Here is a 17380-nt window from a genome sequence, read left to right as displayed (position 1 = left end):
TTAGGTCTAGGCCAGGCCTGGGATTTGCCCACATCAGACTCATACTTCCGCATTCTTCAAATTCTTGTGGAACAGATCCTGGGCTTCTTCTGGTTTCGATCACATAGTAATGTGGTACCGCACTGAAACTGTCGACTAATCCTGGTCTCGGTCAATATTTTAGAGGATAACGCATTTTAGGTCTAGGGTAGGTCTGGGATTTGCACTCATCAGGCTCATACTTTTTTTTTTTTTTTTTTTTTGTCGTGGGGAAAATCTTCGACAGACTCCCTCCCACCTCCTTGGGGAGAGGTGGGAGGCGTGTGTGGGATTCCCCGCGCCCGTACAACGACAGGCGCGGGACCTACCCACTAAAAACCCCACGGTGACCCTTCGGCACGCTTTGGGAGGATACCGGGAATCGCTCGAAGCATTCTTCCGGTATCCTCCCCGTGCCCGCGCTTTCGCGCCCATCCCCCGGGGGGACAATCGGTCCCCCCAGTAGACACACTGCCTCATAGCGGCGGGACGGGGCCACTCCATCCCGCCGCTATCCGTCCCGGGGCCGCGTTTAGTGGCGGCTGCGAGCCCCAACTCGGAACCGCCCGCGACCCCGTTTCCATCCCTCTGCGGCCGGGCGTTCATGGCCGCACCAGACCGCCGAGGGTGCCTCCCCTTGCGTCGGACCGGTAGGGGAAGGCACTCCTACCCCCAACCGGTCCGACCCGGCGCCGCCTGGCGGGAGGAGGGTCCCCTCAGGACCCCCCTCCCAGCCTAGGTCATCCGCCACGCCGAGGCGGCCGCCCGCGACGCCTCGCGACCGGGCGACGACCTCGGGCCACCGCACGAGCGCGCGCTTCAGCACGCCGCTGAATCTCGCGCTCCCTCCCCGCGGCCTCCTTCTGCAACATTACGTTCTCGCAGAAGGAGGCCACGGCCCTCCACTTCTCCTCGCTGCCGAGCATGGCGCGCACCACGCCCGGCAGCGAGACATCCCGCCCGACGACGCCAACCAGGACACGGCGCTCCCCCTCCCACGCGGGGCATACCTCCAGGGTATGATCCGCCGTGTCCTGCTCAGCGTCGCAGTGGCAGCAACGCGCCGTCGGCTCCTTCCCTATCCGGCACAGGTATCTTCCGAAGCTGCCATGCCCGGAAAATACCTGTGCCAGCCGGTAGGTGAGGCTGCCATGGCCTCTGTCCAGCCACTCCTTCAGGAGTGGCCGAACAGCCCCGACAGTCCGGTGTCCCGCGGTTGGCAGAGCCAGCCGCTCCTGCCACGCGAGCAACACGGACTGCCGGGCCTGGCGCTTCAAATCGCCCCAAGCAGGTTCCTGCCCGCCCGGGACCGCCCCCACCCCCGCGCGACGGTCGACGCGGTGCCGGTACATCACCGCGTGCGACCGCGCGAGCAGGTCCATGGGCGGCATCCCCGCTAGAACCGTCGCCGCCTCATGTGACATGGTCCGATACCCGCGGACGACCCTGAGCGCCATGCGCCTCTGCACCCGACGCAGCATAGTCATGCTGCGCCGGGAGGCAGCCAGGTCGTCCGCCCAGACGGGGGCCCCGTATAGGGCCACCGACTGGACCATTGCCACATAGAGGCGACGAACTCGGCCCGCCGGGCCCCCCAGGTTGGGCAGGATCCGGCCCAGAGCCGCAACCATCCTTTCCAACCGGGGGACCAGGCAGCGGAAATGCTTCTCGAAACGCCAGTGGCTATCGAGGATCAGCCCCAGATACCTGATCTGGGGCTTCACCTCGATGTCAGCCCCACCCACCCGAATCAGAGGGGGTGGCGGATCCTGCCGAGGTGAATGAAACGCAATCACCTCGGTCTTATGGACCGCCACCGTCATCCCCATCCCCCTGATCCGGTCGACGACGCGTTGCGACCCCTCCTCCGCGCGACGCATGGCCCTCCCCCAGTGCGCCCCGACGGCCAGCACCAGTGTGTCATCCGCATAACACACCGTGCTGACGCCGTCGGGGAGGCCGGCCCGCAACACCGAGTCGTACGCGATGTTCCACAGGAGTGGCCCGAGGACCGACCCCTGCGGAACACCGCAGTACACCTCCCTCCGCATATCACCATCCCGGCCCGGATACTCGATCCACCTGCCGCGGAGATAATCCCCGACGACCGCCCTGAGACAAGGGGGGACTCGATGATATTCGAGTCCCCTCCTTATCCCTTCCCAGGGGAGGGTGTTAAAGGCATTGGCAATATCCAAGGATATTGCCAATGCCACCCCTCCCCGGGAGACGGCCGCCTCCGAGAGGGCCCTCACACGACCTATCGCGTCGATAGTCGATCGGCCCCCCCGGAAACCGAACTGGCAGTCGGCCAGACCGGGATGACCCCGCGACAGGTGCTCGACGAGGCGGGCAGCAATCACACGCTCGAAGAGCTTGCCCACCTCGTCGAGGAGACAAATGGGCCGGTATGCGGAGGGAGACTCCGCGGGCCGACCCTCCTTCCGGAGGAGGACCATCCTCGCCACCTTCCAACTGGGGGGGAATCGCCCGTCCCTCAGGCAGCGGTCGAACAACCGCCTGAGGTCGGCCCCAAGGACGCCCTGGGTCAAGACCCAAACCCGGCCGGGCACACCATCCGGACCCGGGGCCGTGTTACGAACCCCGAGCCGTCTGATGGCCGCTGCCAGCTCCTCCTGCGTGACCCCCAGCTCGGCCGTCCACTCCACTGGGACAGCCGTCGCCGCCGGAGGACGCGGTCCCCTCTCCCCAATTGGGAAGAGTGTATTGACCACGTCCTCCAGCAGCCGGGGGTCAAGACCCTCGGTGACGGGGGGCGCCCACGGGCGGAGCTTATTCAGCACCACCTTATATGGGCGCCCCCATGGATCGTCATCAAGGGTCTGGAGGAGCTCCTTCCATGCCTGGGTCTTGGCCCGTTTGATGGCGACCTGCAGAGCAACCCGCGCCACGCGGTATGCTCCATACAGGTCATCAGCTGCCCTCGCTCGCGCCACGCCGTCGCCTGTACGTTGACGACGGCGCGCGCGGGTGTACTGGCGTCGGGCGCGGACAGTTGCGACTCGCAACTCCGCGATCGCGTCCGACCACCAGTACACCGCCCGGCGAGGAGAAGCCCGCCCGACCCGAGGCATCGCCGCGTCGCAAATACCCGCGACCAATGCTCCGAGCCGGGCGACCTCCTCCTCTATGCTCGGCAACTCGGCCGCTCCCTGCGGCCAAGTTGCAGCGAGGGCAGCTGCCATCAGGGCGTCCTTGTCCAGGCGCCGAAGCGCCCAGCGGCGTGGTGGGGTGCCACGCAGGCGGCCGTGTCGGGATGCACTCGCGGCGGCAGAGACCTCCATCCGGATGTACCGGTGATCGGAGAGTGTCTCTGCCCCCGCGACCACGTGCCAACCCGACACCATGCGCACGGCGTTGGGGGTCGCGAATCCAACATCCACGATGGACCCCCCATATCGCCGCACGCATGTGTTCTCCGACCCCCGGTTCAATACCCGGAGGTCGAGCCCCGCCGCCCAATCGCCCAGGATCCCGCCGCGAACGGAGGTCCTGGGGGATCCCCAAGCCACCGACTTGGCATTAAAATCCCCCAGGACCAGCACCGGCCGGGCCGCGTAGCGCTGCACGCATGCCGCGACCTCGGCCAAGTACAGCTCGAACGCAGCGTGACCGCTACGGGGCGAAATGTAGCACCCCACCACAGCGACTCCCCCCCAGTCCACGGCGACGAATCCCCGACCGCGCTCCAACAAGGAGAACGGTGGGGACCCGTCGCCCCCTCCCCATACCGTCGCCACCAAGCCGTCCGCGTCGCCCACCCAATGAGGGTGATCAGGGACGCGGTACGGCTCGGCGGCGACCGCCAGGCCAACCCCCCACTCCGCGAGGACTTGGGACATCAAGTCCTGTGCCGCGCGGCAGTGGTTGAGGTTGGCCTGGAGGAGGAGGCGGGGCGGCATTAATTAATGGCCGCGCCAGCCTCCTCCCGGCCGTCCGTCCCCGTAGCACCGTCCACCTCCATGGAGGACGATGCCACCGCCCTCGGCACCGTAGCCGGTGCAGCCCGCCTCTTCCTCTCCTTCCGGGAGGGGGGGGAGCACTTCTTGCTCCCCACCCTGTGATCGGCTGGCCTCCCCATGTCCGCACACAGCGGGCAGTGGGGGGCCGCCGAGCACTGGCTCGCACGGTGCTCTTTGGCACCGCAGCGGTAACACTGACCGCTGCGGTCCACCGGCGAGGTGCACCACTGCCTCACGTGCCCCAATTCGAGGCAGCGGTGACACTGGAGCGGGCGCGGCGCGAGGATTTCCACTCGCGCCGAACCCACCCCACCAACACCCTCCCGGATTCCGCCACCTTACGGGCGGCGGAGAGGGGGCACCGGGCCCACACCGACCCGAGGCCGGAGGGCGACCTGCGGATCTCTCCGATCCGCAGGTCCTCCACAGGACAGTCCCCCGCCCTCGCAAGGGCACGGGACACATCCTGTGCGCTGACCGAGTCGTCCAGCCCACAAACGCGCATCTCCGTGCGCTTCGTGGGCCGAGCGACCCGGACACCTCGCTCGCCCAGCTGCTCCCGGAGCCTCTGGGCGAGACGATCCGCCTTCGCGCCGCCTTCTGCACCGGGGATCTCCAGCAAGAGACCCCCGGTCACGGCCCTCTTCGCCCTCACGGAGGCGATGCCCAGCTCTTCCAGGGAGATATTCTCCCTGGCGAGCCGCATCGCCTCCGCGAGGGTCAGGTCGCCCCCCTGCGCAACGGTCAGCGTCACCGCTGCCGTTTTTGGGGGACGACCTGGTCGTGCCTTCCCGACCTTCGCGGCCTTTACCTTGGCCGCCGGCGGCGGAGGCGGAGGCTGCGGTTGCGAGGCCTTCCTCGCCGCCCGCTTCGCCTTCCGCCCCACCACCTCACTCCACGCCACCCCCCCTTGGGAGGGTGCTGTGGAGGACGCGACCACCGCGACCACGGGTACACTACCCCCCTTGGGGGTCGCGACCCGGGGCCCTGGTGCCGCAACGCTGGGCGGAGCCTTCACTCCGCCCTTCTTTGTCTTCCCCGACTGTACCGGAACAGGTCGGGGAGGCACCGCCTTCCTGCTGACCGCTCTTCCGGCGAGGAGCTCCTCCCGGAAGGCGGCCAGCTTGCCATCAATCATGTCCCCAATCCTCCTCAGAAGATCGTCTTCTGAGGAGGACGGGGACTTCTTCACGGGCGGAGTGCGGGTGGAGGGGCCCGCGGTGCCCCGCACCACTGCCGCCGCACTCCGCTTATTTACCTCCGCCGAGGGACGCGGCGGTGGAGGAGGAGGGAGGATGGGAGGGAGGGCCGCGCTGTTCCACAGCGCCTCTGCCCTCCTCCTCCCCTGTCGCTCCTCCTCCAACAGGAGCTGCAGACGGGCGTTCCGCCCTCTGAGCTCCCGCGCCGCCTCCCTCATTTCCTCCGCCGCGGCCTTCAGGGCCTCCGCGCCACCGCTTTTCTGCCCCTTAAAGGCGCAGGCAGCGGCGACTTTCTCCACCCGCCTCAGGGACGAGGAGATCCTCTCCGATATCTCCTCGGTCACCTCGTCCCTGAGGCAACTCAGCCTCACCGACGGGCTCATCGCCCCGCCCACCTCGACGACGGCCTGCCCCGTCCTCTTCCTCTTAGAGCCTATGTGGCTCGTGCTGGAGGAGAAGGACGAGACCGACGCCGTCTCGTCGTCCTCCTCCACCCTCCACGAAGCCGGACCTGGCGCTGAGTGGGGCGCGAGCGCCGCCACCCTAACCCCAACCCCGTCTCCGTCCTCCCCAACCGACAAAACCCGCCCCATCCCCATTTTATTTTCTGTGTCCATAATAGTCCCACGAGATGGTCGGAAATAAAGGTCCACCCGGGCAGAGCCGCCTTACCCGGGTAAGCCTAATACTCCGGGGGTTCGGCAGGTTCCCCGGAGGTGGTCGCTTGGGATTGGGCCTTCTCCCCCAACCATGCATCCCATCGCCGCGCACCATAGCTTAGGATTGGAGGGCGATTTTATAGAGTCGCCATACTCGTGGCCCAGGCGGTTAAGCCAAGACCCCCGTTCCTCCTGCCGTCACGTACCATTCACAAAACCAATAGGGAATTGTGAATGGGTCGTTGTGACGACCAACAGGAGGCTTACGGTGTGTGTATGACTCGGGTACCCCGGGTTCGTTAAGCCCGTACTGCAGCTGAAAGGCTGGCAGCCCCTGAGGGTATCAGGCTCATACTTTCGCATTCTTCACATACTTGTTGAACAGATCCCGGGTTTTTTCTGGTTTGGGTCACGTGGTAATGTGTTACCCCACTGAAACAGTCGACTAATCCTGGTCTCGGTCAATATTTTAGAGGTTAACTCATGTTAGCTCTAGGTTAGGTCTGGGATTTGCTCTCATCAGGCTCATACATTCGCATATTTCTCATACTTGATGGCCAGATCCTGGGCTTTTTCTGGTTTGGATCACGTAGTAATGTGGTACCGCACTGAAACTGTCGACTAATCCTGGTCTCGGTCAATATTTTAGAGGATAACGCATGTTAGGTCTAGGGTAGGTCTGGGATTTGCACTCATCAGGCTCATACTTTCGCATATTTCTCATACTTGTTGGCCAGATTCTGGGCTTTTTTTGGCTTGCATCACGTAGTAATGTGGTACCACACTGAAACTGTCCATTAAACCTGGTTTCGATCAATATTTTAGAGGATAACGCATGCTAGGTCTGTGTTAGGTCTGGGATTTGCTCTCATCAGGCTCATACATTCAGATTTTCCGCATACTTGTTGGCCAGATCCTGGGCTTTTTCTGGTTTGGATCAAGTGGTAATGTGGTACCACACTGAAACAGTCCATTAAACCTGGTTTCGTTCAATATTTTAGAGGATAACGCATGTTAGGTCTTGGTTCGGCCTTGGATTCGCCCTCATCAGGCTCACACGTTCGCATTCTTCACATACCTGGTGAACAGATCCTGGGCTTTTTCTGGTTTGGATCAAGTGGTAATGTGGTACCACACTGAAACAGACCATTAAACCTGGTTACGGTCAATATTTTAGAGGATAACACATGTTAGGTCTAGGTGAGGCCTTGGATTTGCACTCATCAGGGTCACACTTTAGCATTCTTCACATACCTGTTGAACAGATCCAGGGTTTTTTCTGGTTTGGATCACGTGGTAATGTGTTACCCCACTGAAACAGTCGACTAATCCTGGTCTCGGTCAATATTTTAGAGGTTAACTCATGTTAGGTCTAGGTTAGGTCTGGGATTTGCTCTCATCAGGCTCATACATTCGCATATTTCTCATACTTGATGGCCAGATCCTGGGCTTTTTCTGGTTTGGATCACGTAGTAATGTGGTACCACACTGAAACAGTCGACTAATCCTGGTCTCGGTCAATATTTTAGAGGATAACGCATGTTAGGTCTTGGTTCGGCCTTGGATTTGCCCTCATCAGGCTTACACGATCGCATTCTTCACATACCTTGTGAACAGAACCTGGGTTTTTTCTAGTTTGGATCAAGTGGTAATGTGGTACCACACTAAAATAGACCATTAAACCTGGTTACGATCAATATTTTAGAGGATAACACATGTTAGGTCTAGGTGAGGCCTTGGATTTGCACTCATCAGGGTCACACTTTAGCATTCTTCACATACCTGTTGAACAGATCCAGGGTTTTTTCTGGTTTGGATCACGTGGTAATGTGTAACCCCACTGAAACAGACGACTAAACCTGGTCTCGGTCAACATTTCAAAGGATAACTCATGTTAGGTCTAGGTTAGGTCTGGGATTTGCTCTCATCAGGCTCATACTTTCGCGTGTTTCTCATACTTGATGGCCAGATTCTGGGCTTTTTTTAGTTTGGATCACGTAGTAATGTGGTATCACACTGAAACAGTCGACTAAACCTGGTCTCGGTCAATATTTTAGAGGATAACGCATGTTAGGTCTAGGTTAGGTCTGGGATTTGCACTCATCAGGCTCATACTTTCGCATATTTCTCATACTTGATGGCCAGATTCTGGGCCTTTTTTGGTTTCGATCACGTAGTAATGCGGTACCACCGTGAAAGAGACCATTAAACCTGGTTTCGACCAATATTTTAGAGGCCAACGCATGTTAGGTCTTTGTTAGGTCCGGGATTTGCCCTCATCAGGCTCACACTTTCGCATTCTTCACATACCTGTTGAACAGATCCAGGGTTTTTTCTGGTTTGGATCACGTGGTAATGTGGAACCACACTGAAACAGTCCATTAAACCTAGTCTGGGTCAACATTTCAAAGGATAACTCACGTTAGGTCTAGGTTAGGTCTGGGATTTGCTCTCATCAGGCTCATACATTCGCATATTACTCATACTTGATGGCCAGATTCTGGGCTTTTTTTAGTTTGGATCACGCAGTAATGTGGTACCACACTGAAACAGACCATTAAACCTGGTTTCGATCAATATTTTAGAGGATAACACATGTTAGGTCTAGGTTAGGTCTGGGATTTGCACTCGTCAGGCTCATACTTTCGCATATTTCTCATACTTGATGGCCAGATTCAGGGCTTTTTCTGGTTTGGATCACGTGGTAATGCGGTACCACACTAAAACAGTCGACTAAACCTGGTCTCGGTCAATATTTCAAAGGATAACTCATGTTAGGTCTAGGTTAGGTCTGGGATTTGCACTCATCAGGCTCATACTTTCGCGTGTTTCTCATACTTGATGGCCAGATCCTGGGCTTTTTCTGGTTTGGATCACGTAGTAATGTGGTACCACACTGAAACAGTCAAATTAAACCTGGTATCGATCAGTATTTTAGAGGATAACACATGTTAGGTCTAGGTTAGGTCTGGGATTTGCACTCATCAGGCTCATACTTTCGCATATTTCACATACTTGATGGCCAGATTCAGGGCTTTTTCTGGGTTGGATCACGTGGTAATGTGGTACCACACTGAAACAGTCAATTAAACCTAGTCTGGGTCAACATTTCAAAGGATAACTCATGTCAGGTCTAGGTTAGGTCTGGGATTTGCTCTCATCAGGCTCATACTTTCGCGTGTTTCTCATACTTGATGGCCAGATTCTGGGCTTTTTTTAGTTTGGATCACGTAGTAATGTGGTACCACACTGAAACAGTCGACTAAACCTGGTCTCGGTCAATATTTTAGAGGATAACGCATGTTAGGTCTAGGTTAGGTCTGGGATTTGCACTCATCAGGCTCATGCTTTCGCATATTTCTCATACTTTATGGCCAGATTCTGGGCCTTTTTTGGTTTCGATCACGTAGTAATGCGGTACCACCGTGAAAGAGACCATTAAACCTGGTTTCGACCAATATTTTAGAGGCTAACGCATGTTAGGTCTATGCTAGGTCCGGGATTTGCCCTCATCAGGCTCACACTTTCGCATTCTTCACATACCTGTCGAACAGATCCAGGGTTTTTTCTGGTTTGGATCACGTGGTAATGTGGTACCACACTGAAACAGTCCATTAAACCTAGTCTGGGTCAACATATCAAAGGATAACTCACGTTAGGTCTAGGTTAGGTCTGGGATTTGCTCTCATCAGGCTCATACATTCGCATATTTCTCATACTTGATGGCCAGATCCTGGGCTTTTTCTGGTTTGGATCACGTAGTAATGTGGTACCACACTGAAACAGTCGACTAATCCTGGTCTCGGTCAATATTTTAGAGGATAACGCATGTTAGGTCTAGGTTAGGTCTGGGATTTGCACTCATCAGGCTCATACTTTCGCATATCTCTCATACTTGTTGGCCAGATTCTGGGCTTTTTTTGGCTTGGATGACGTAGTAATGTGGGACCACACTGAAACAGTCGACTAATCCTGGTCTCGATCAATATTTTAGAGGATAACGCATGTTAGGTCTGGGTTAGGTCTGGGATTTGCCCTCTTCAGTCTCATACTTTCGCATTCTTCACATCCTTGTTGGCCAGATCCTGGGTTTTTTCTGGTTTGGATCACATAGTAATGTGGTACCACACTGAAACAGTCGACTAAACCTGGTCACGATCAATATTTTAGAGGATAACGCATGTTAGGTCTAGGTAAGGTCTGGGATTTGGTCTCATCAGGCTCATACATTCGCATATTTCTCATACTTGATGGCCAGATCCTGGGCTTTTTCTGGTTTGGATCACGTCGTAATGTGGTACCACACTGAAACTGTCGACTAATGCTGCTCTCGGTCAATATTTTAGAGGATAACGCATGTTAGGTCTAGGTTAGGTCTGGGATTTGCATTCATCTGGCTCATACTTTCGCATATTTCTCATACTTGTTGGCCAGATTCTGGGCTTTTTTTGGCTTGGATCACGTAGTAATGTGGTCCCACGCTGAAACTGTCCATTAAACCTGGTTTCGATCAATATTTTAGTGGATAACGCATGTTAGGTCTGGGTTAGGTCTTTGGATTTGCACTCATCAGGCTCATACTTTCGCATATTTCTCATACTTGATGGCCAGATCCTGGCCTTTTTCTGGTTTGGATCACGTAGTAATGTGGTACCACACTGAAACAGTCGACTAAACCTGGTCTCGGTCAATATTTTAGAGGATAACGCATGTTAGGTCTAGGTTAGGTCTGGGATTTGCTCTCATCAGGCTCATACTTTCGCATGTTTCTCATACTTGATGGCCAGATTCTGGGCTTTTTTTAGTTTGGATCACGCAGTAATGTGGTACCACACTGAAACAGACCATTAAACCTAGTTTCGATCAATATTTTAGAGGATAACACATGTTAGGTCTGGGTTAGGTCTGGGATATGCTCTCATCAGGCTCATACTTTCGCATATTTCTCATACTTGATGGCCAGATCCTGGGCTTTTTCTGGTTTGGATCACGTAGTAATGCGGTACCACACTGAAACAGTCCATTAAACCTGGTTTCGATCAATGTTTTAGAGGATAACGCATGTTAGGTCTAGGCCAGGCCTGGGATTTGCCCACATCAGACTCATACTTCCGCATTCTTCAAATTCTTGTGGAACAGATCCTGGGCTTTTTCTGGTTTCGATCACATAGTAATGTGGTACCACACTGAAACAGTCGACTAAACCTGGTCACGATCAATATTTTAGAGGATAACGCAAGTTAGGTCTAGGTTAGGGCTGGGATTTGCTCTCATCAGGCTCATACTTTCGCATATTTCTGATACTTGATGGCCAGATTCTGGTCTTTTTCTGGTTTCGATCACGTAGTAATGCGGTACCACACTGAAACAGTCCATTAAACCTTGTTTCGATCAATGTTTTAGAGGATAACGCATGTTAGGTCTAGGTTAGGCCTTGGATATGCCCTCATCAGACTCATACTTTCGCATTCTTCACATACTTGTTGAACAGATCCCGGGTTTTTTCTGGTTTGGGTCACGTGGTAATGTGTTACCCCACTGAAACAGTCGACTAATCCTGGTCTCGGTCAATATTTTAGAGGTTAACTCATGTTAGGTCTAGGTTAGGTCTGGGATTTGCTCTCATCAGGCTCATACATTCGCATATTTCTCATACTTGATGGCCAGATCCTGGGCTTTTTCTGGTTTGGATCACGTAGTAATGTGGTACCGCACTGAAACTGTCGACTAATCCTGGTCTCGGTCAATATTTTAGAGGATAACGCATGTTAGGTCTAGGGTAGGTCTGGGATTTGCACTCATCAGGCTCATACTTTCGCATATTTCTCATACTTGTTGGCCAGATTCTGGGCTTTTTTTGGCTTGCATCACGCAGTAATGTGGTACCACACTGAAACTGTCCATTAAACCTGGTTTCGATCAATATTTTAGAGGATAACGCATGTTAGGTCTTGGTTCGGCCTTGGATTCGCCCTCATCAGGCTCACACGTTCGCATTCTTCACATACCTGGTGAACAGATCCTGGGCTTTTTCTGGTTTGGATCAAGTGGTAATGTGGTACCACACTGAAACAGACCATTAAACCTGGTTACGATCAATATTTTAGAGGATAACACATGTTAGGTCTAGGTGAGGCCTTGGATTTGCACTCATCAGGGTCACACTTTAGCATTCTTCACATACCTGTTGAACAGATCCAGGGTTTTTTCTGGTTTGGATCACGTGGTAATGTGTTACCCCACTGAAACAGTCGACTAATCCTGGACTCGGTAAATATTTTAGAGGTTAACTCATGTTAGGTCTAGGTTAGGTCTGGGATTTGCTCTCATCAGGCTCATACATTCGCATATTTCTCATACTTGATGGCCAGATCCTGGGCTTTTTCTGGTTCGGCTCACGTAGCAATGTGGTACCACACTGAAACAGTCGACTAATCCTGGTCTCGGTCAATATTTTAGAGGATAACGCATGTTAGGTCTTGGTTCGGCCTTGATTTGCCCTCATCAGGCTTACACGATCGCATTCTTCACATACCTTGTGAACAGAACCTGGGTATTTGTAGTTTGGGTCAAGTGGTAATGTGGTACCACACTGAAACAGTCGATTAAACCTGGTTTCGATCGATATTTTAGAGGATAACGCATGTTAGGTCTAGGTTAGGTCTGGGATTTGCTCTCATCAGGCTCATACTTTCGCATATTTCTCATACTTGATGGCCAGATCCTGGGCTTTTTCTGGTTTGGATCACGTAGTAATGTGGTACCACACTGAAACAGTCGATTAAACCTGGTTTCGATCAATATTTTAGAGGATAACGCATGTCAGGTCTATGTCAGGTCTGGGATTTGCACTCATCAGGCTCATACTTTCGCATATTTCTCATACTTGATGGCAAGATCCTGGGCTTTTTCTGGTTTGGATCACGTAGTAATGTGGGACCACACTGAAACAGTCGATTAAACCTGGTCTCGGTCAATATTTTAGAGTATAACGCATGTTAGGTCTGGGTTAGGTCTGGGATTTGCTCCCATCAGGCTCATACATTCGCATATTTCTCATACTTGATGGCCAGATCCTGGGCTTTTTCTGGTTTGGATCACGTAGTAATGCGGTACCACACTGAAACAGTCCATTAAACCTGGTTTCGATCAATGTTTTAGAGGATAACGCATGTTAGGTCTAGGCCAGGCCTGGGTTTGCCCACATCAGACTCATACTTCCGCATTCTTCAAATTCTTGTGGAACAGATCCTGGGCTTTTTCTGGTTTCGATCACATAGTAATGTGGTACCACACTGAAACAGTCGACTAAGCCTGGTCTCGGTCAATATTTTAGAGGATAACGCATGTTAGGTCTAGGTTAGGTCTGGGATTTGCTCTCATCAGGCTCATACTTTCGCATGTTTGTCATACTTGATGGCCAGATTCTGGGCTTTTTTTAGTTTGGATCACGCAGTAATGTGGTACCACACTGAAACAGACCATTAAACCTAGTTTCGATCAATATTTTAGAGGATAACACATGTTAGGTCTAGGTTAGGTCTGGGATATGCTCTCATCAGGCTCATACTTTCGCATATTTCTCATACTTGATGGCCAGATCCTGGGCTTTTTCTGGTTTGGATCACGTTGTAATGCGGTACCACACTGAAACAGTCCATTAAACCTGGTTTCGATCAATGTTTTAGAGGATAACGCATGTTAGGTCTAGGCCAGGCCTGGGATTTGCCCACATCAGACTCATACTTCCGCATTCTTCAAATTCTTGTGGAACAGATCCTGGGCTTTTTCTGGTTTCGATCACATAGTAATGTGGTACCACACTGAAACAGTCGACTAAACCTCGTCACGATCAATATTTTAGAGGTTAACTCATGTTAGGTCTAGGTTAGGTCTGGGATTTGCTCTCATCAGGGTCATACATTCGCATATTTCTCATACTTGATGGCCAGATCCTGGGCTTTTTCTGGTTTCGATCACGTAGTAATGCGGTACCACACTAAAACAGTCCATTAAACCTGGTTTCGATCAATGTTTTAGAGGATAACGCATGTTAGGTCTAGGCCAGGCCTGGGATTTGCCCACATCAGACTCATACTTCCGCATTCTTCAAATTCTTGTGGAACAGATCCTGGGCTTTTTCTGGTTTCGATCACATAGTAATGTTGTACCACACTGAAACAGTCGACTAAACCTGGTCACGATCAATATTTTACAGGATAACGCAAGTGAGGTCTAGGTTAGGGCTGGGATTTGCTCTCATCAGGCTCATACTTTCGCATATTTCTGATACTTGATGGCCAGATTCTGGTCTTTTTCTGGTTTCGATTACGTAGTAATGCGGTACCACACTGAAACAGTCCATTAAACCTGGTTTCGGTCAATGTTTTAGAGGATAACGCATGTTAGGTCTAGGTTAGGCCTTGGATTTGCCCTCATCAGACTCATACTTTCGCATTCTTCACATACTTGTTGAACAAATCCCGGGTTTTTTCTGGTTTGGGTCACGTGGTAATGTGTTACCCCACTGAAACAGTCGACTAATCCTGGTCTCGGTCAATATTTTAGAGGTTAACTCATGTTAGGTCTAGGTTACGTCTGGGATTTGCTCTCATCAGGCTCATACATTCGCATATTTCTCATACTTGATGGCCAGATCCTGGGCTTTTTCTGGTTTGGATCACGTAGTAATGTGGTACCGCACTGAAACTGTCGACTAATCCTGGTCTCGGTCAATATTTTAGAGGATAACGCATGTTAGGTCTAGGGTAGGTCTGGGATTTGCACTCATCAGGCTCACCCTTTCGCATATTTCTCATACTTGATGGCCAGATTCAGGGCTTTTTCTGGTTTGGATCACGTGGTAATGTGGTACCACACTGAAACAGTCGACTAAACCTGGTCTCGGTCAACATTTCAAAGGATAACTCATGTTAGGTCTAGGTTAGGTCTGGGATTTGCTCTCATCAGGCTCATACTTTCGCGTGTATCTCATATTTGATGGCCAGATCCTGGGCTTTTTCTGGTTTGGATCATGTAGTAATGTGGTACCACACTGAAACTGTCCATTAAACCTGGTTTCGATCAATATTTTAGAGGATAACGCATGTTAGGTCTATGTCAGGTCTGGGATTTGCTCTCATCAGGCTCATACTGTCGCATATTTCTCATACTTGATGGCCAGATCCTGGGCTTTTTCTGGTTTGGATCACGTAGTAATGTGGGACCACACTGAAACAGTCGATTAAACCTGGTCTCGATCAATATCTTAGAGGAAAACGCATGTTAGGTCTGGGTTAGGTCTGGGATTTGCTCTCATCAGGCTCATACATTCGCATATTTCTCATACTTGATGGCCAGATCCTGGGCTTTTTCTGGTTTGGATCACGTAGTAATGTGGTACCACACTGAAACAGTCGACTAATCCTGGTCTCGGCCAATATTTTAGAGGATAACGCATGTTAGGTCTAGGTTAGGTCTGGGATTTGCACTCATCAGGCTCATACTTTCTCATATTTCTCATACTTGTTGGCCTGATTCTCGGCTTTTTTTGGCTTGGATCACGTAGTAATGTGGGACCACACTGAAACAGTCGACTAAACCTGGTCACGATCAATATTTTAGAGGATAACGCAAGTTAGGTCTAGGTTAGGGCTGGGATTTGCTCTCATCAGGCTCATACTTTCGCATATTTCTGATACTTGATGGCCAGATTCTGGTCTTTTTCTGGTTTCGATCACGTAGTAATGCGGTACCACACTGAAGCAGTCCATTAAACCTGGTTTCGATCAATGTTTTAGAGGATAACGCATGTTAGGTCTAGGTTAGGCCTTGGATTTGCCCTCATCAGAATCATACTTTCGCATTCTTCACATACTTGTTGAACAGATCCCGGGTTTTTTCTGGTTTGGGTCACGTGGTAATGTGTTACCCCACTGAATCAGTCGACTAATCCTGGTCTCGGTCAATATTTTAGAGGTTAACTCATGTTAGGTCTAGGTTAGGTCTGGGATTTGCTCTCATCAGGCTCATACATTCGCATATTTCTCATACTTGATGGCCAGATCCTGGGCTTTTTCTGGTTTGGATCACGTAGTAATGTGGTACCGCACTGAAACTGTCGACTAATCCTGGTCTCGGTCAATATTTTAGAGGATAACGCATGTTAGGTCTAGGGTAGGTCTGGGATTTGCACTCATCAGGCTCATACTTTCGCATATTTCTCATACTTGTTGGCCAGATTCTGGGCTTTTTTTGGCTTGCATCACGCAGTAATGTGGTACCACACTGAAACTGTCCATTAAACCTGGTTTCGATCAATATTTTAGAGGATAACGCATGTTAGGTCTTGGTTCGGCCTTGGATTCGCCCTCATCAGGCTCACACGTTCGCATTCTTCACATACCTGGTGAACAGATCCTGGGCTTTTTCTGGTTTGGATCAAGTGGTAATGTGGTACCACACTGAAACAGACCATTAAACCTGGTTACGATCAATATTTTAGAGGATAACACATGTTAGGTCTAGGTGAGGCCTTGGATTTGCACTCATCAGGGTCACACTTTAGCATTCTTCACATACCTGTTGAACAGATCCAGGGTTTTTTCTGGTTTGGATCACGTGGTAATGTGTTACCCCACTGAAACAGTCGACTAATCCTGGACTCGGTAAATATTTTAGAGGTTAACTCATGTTAGGTCTAGGTTAGGTCTGGGATTTGCTCTCATCAGGCTCATACATTCGCATATTTCTCATACTTGATGGCCAGATCCTGGGCTTTTTCTGGTTCGGCTCACGTAGCAATGTGGTACCACACTGAAACAGTCGACTAATCCTGGTCTCGGTCAATATTTTAGAGGATAACGCATGTTAGGTCTTGGTTCGGCCTTGATTTGCCCTCATCAGGCTTACACGATCGCATTCTTCACATACCTTGTGAACAGAACCTGGGTATTTGTAGTTTGGGTCAAGTGGTAATGTGGTACCACACTGAAACAGTCGATTAAACCTGGTTTCGATCGATATTTTAGAGGATAACGCATGTTAGGTCTAGGTTAGGTCTGGGATTTGCTCTCATCAGGCTCATACTTTCGCATATTTCTCATACTTGATGGCCAGATCCTGGGCTTTTTCTGGTTTGGATCACGTAGTAATGTGGTACCACACTGAAACAGTCGATTAAACCTGGTTTCGATCAATATTTTAGAGGATAACGCATGTCAGGTCTATGTCAGGTCTGGGATTTGCACTCATCAGGCTCATACTTTCGCATATTTCTCATACTTGATGGCAAGATCCTGGGCTTTTTCTGGTTTGGATCACGTAGTAATGTGGGACCACACTGAAACAGTCGATTAAACCTGGTCTCGGTCAATATTTTAGAGTATAACGCATGTTAGGTCTGGGTTAGGTCTGGGATTTGCTCCCATCAGGCTCATACATTCGCATATTTCTCATACTTGATGGCCAGATCCTGGGCTTTTTCTGGTTTGGATCACGTAGTAATGCGGTACCACACTGA

Source organism: Colletes latitarsis, chromosome 1 (genome assembly GCF_051014445.1).
Source record: "Colletes latitarsis isolate SP2378_abdomen chromosome 1, iyColLati1, whole genome shotgun sequence".
NCBI lineage: Eukaryota > Metazoa > Arthropoda > Insecta > Hymenoptera > Colletidae > Colletes > Colletes latitarsis.
This window is presented reverse-complemented; position numbering follows the sequence as displayed.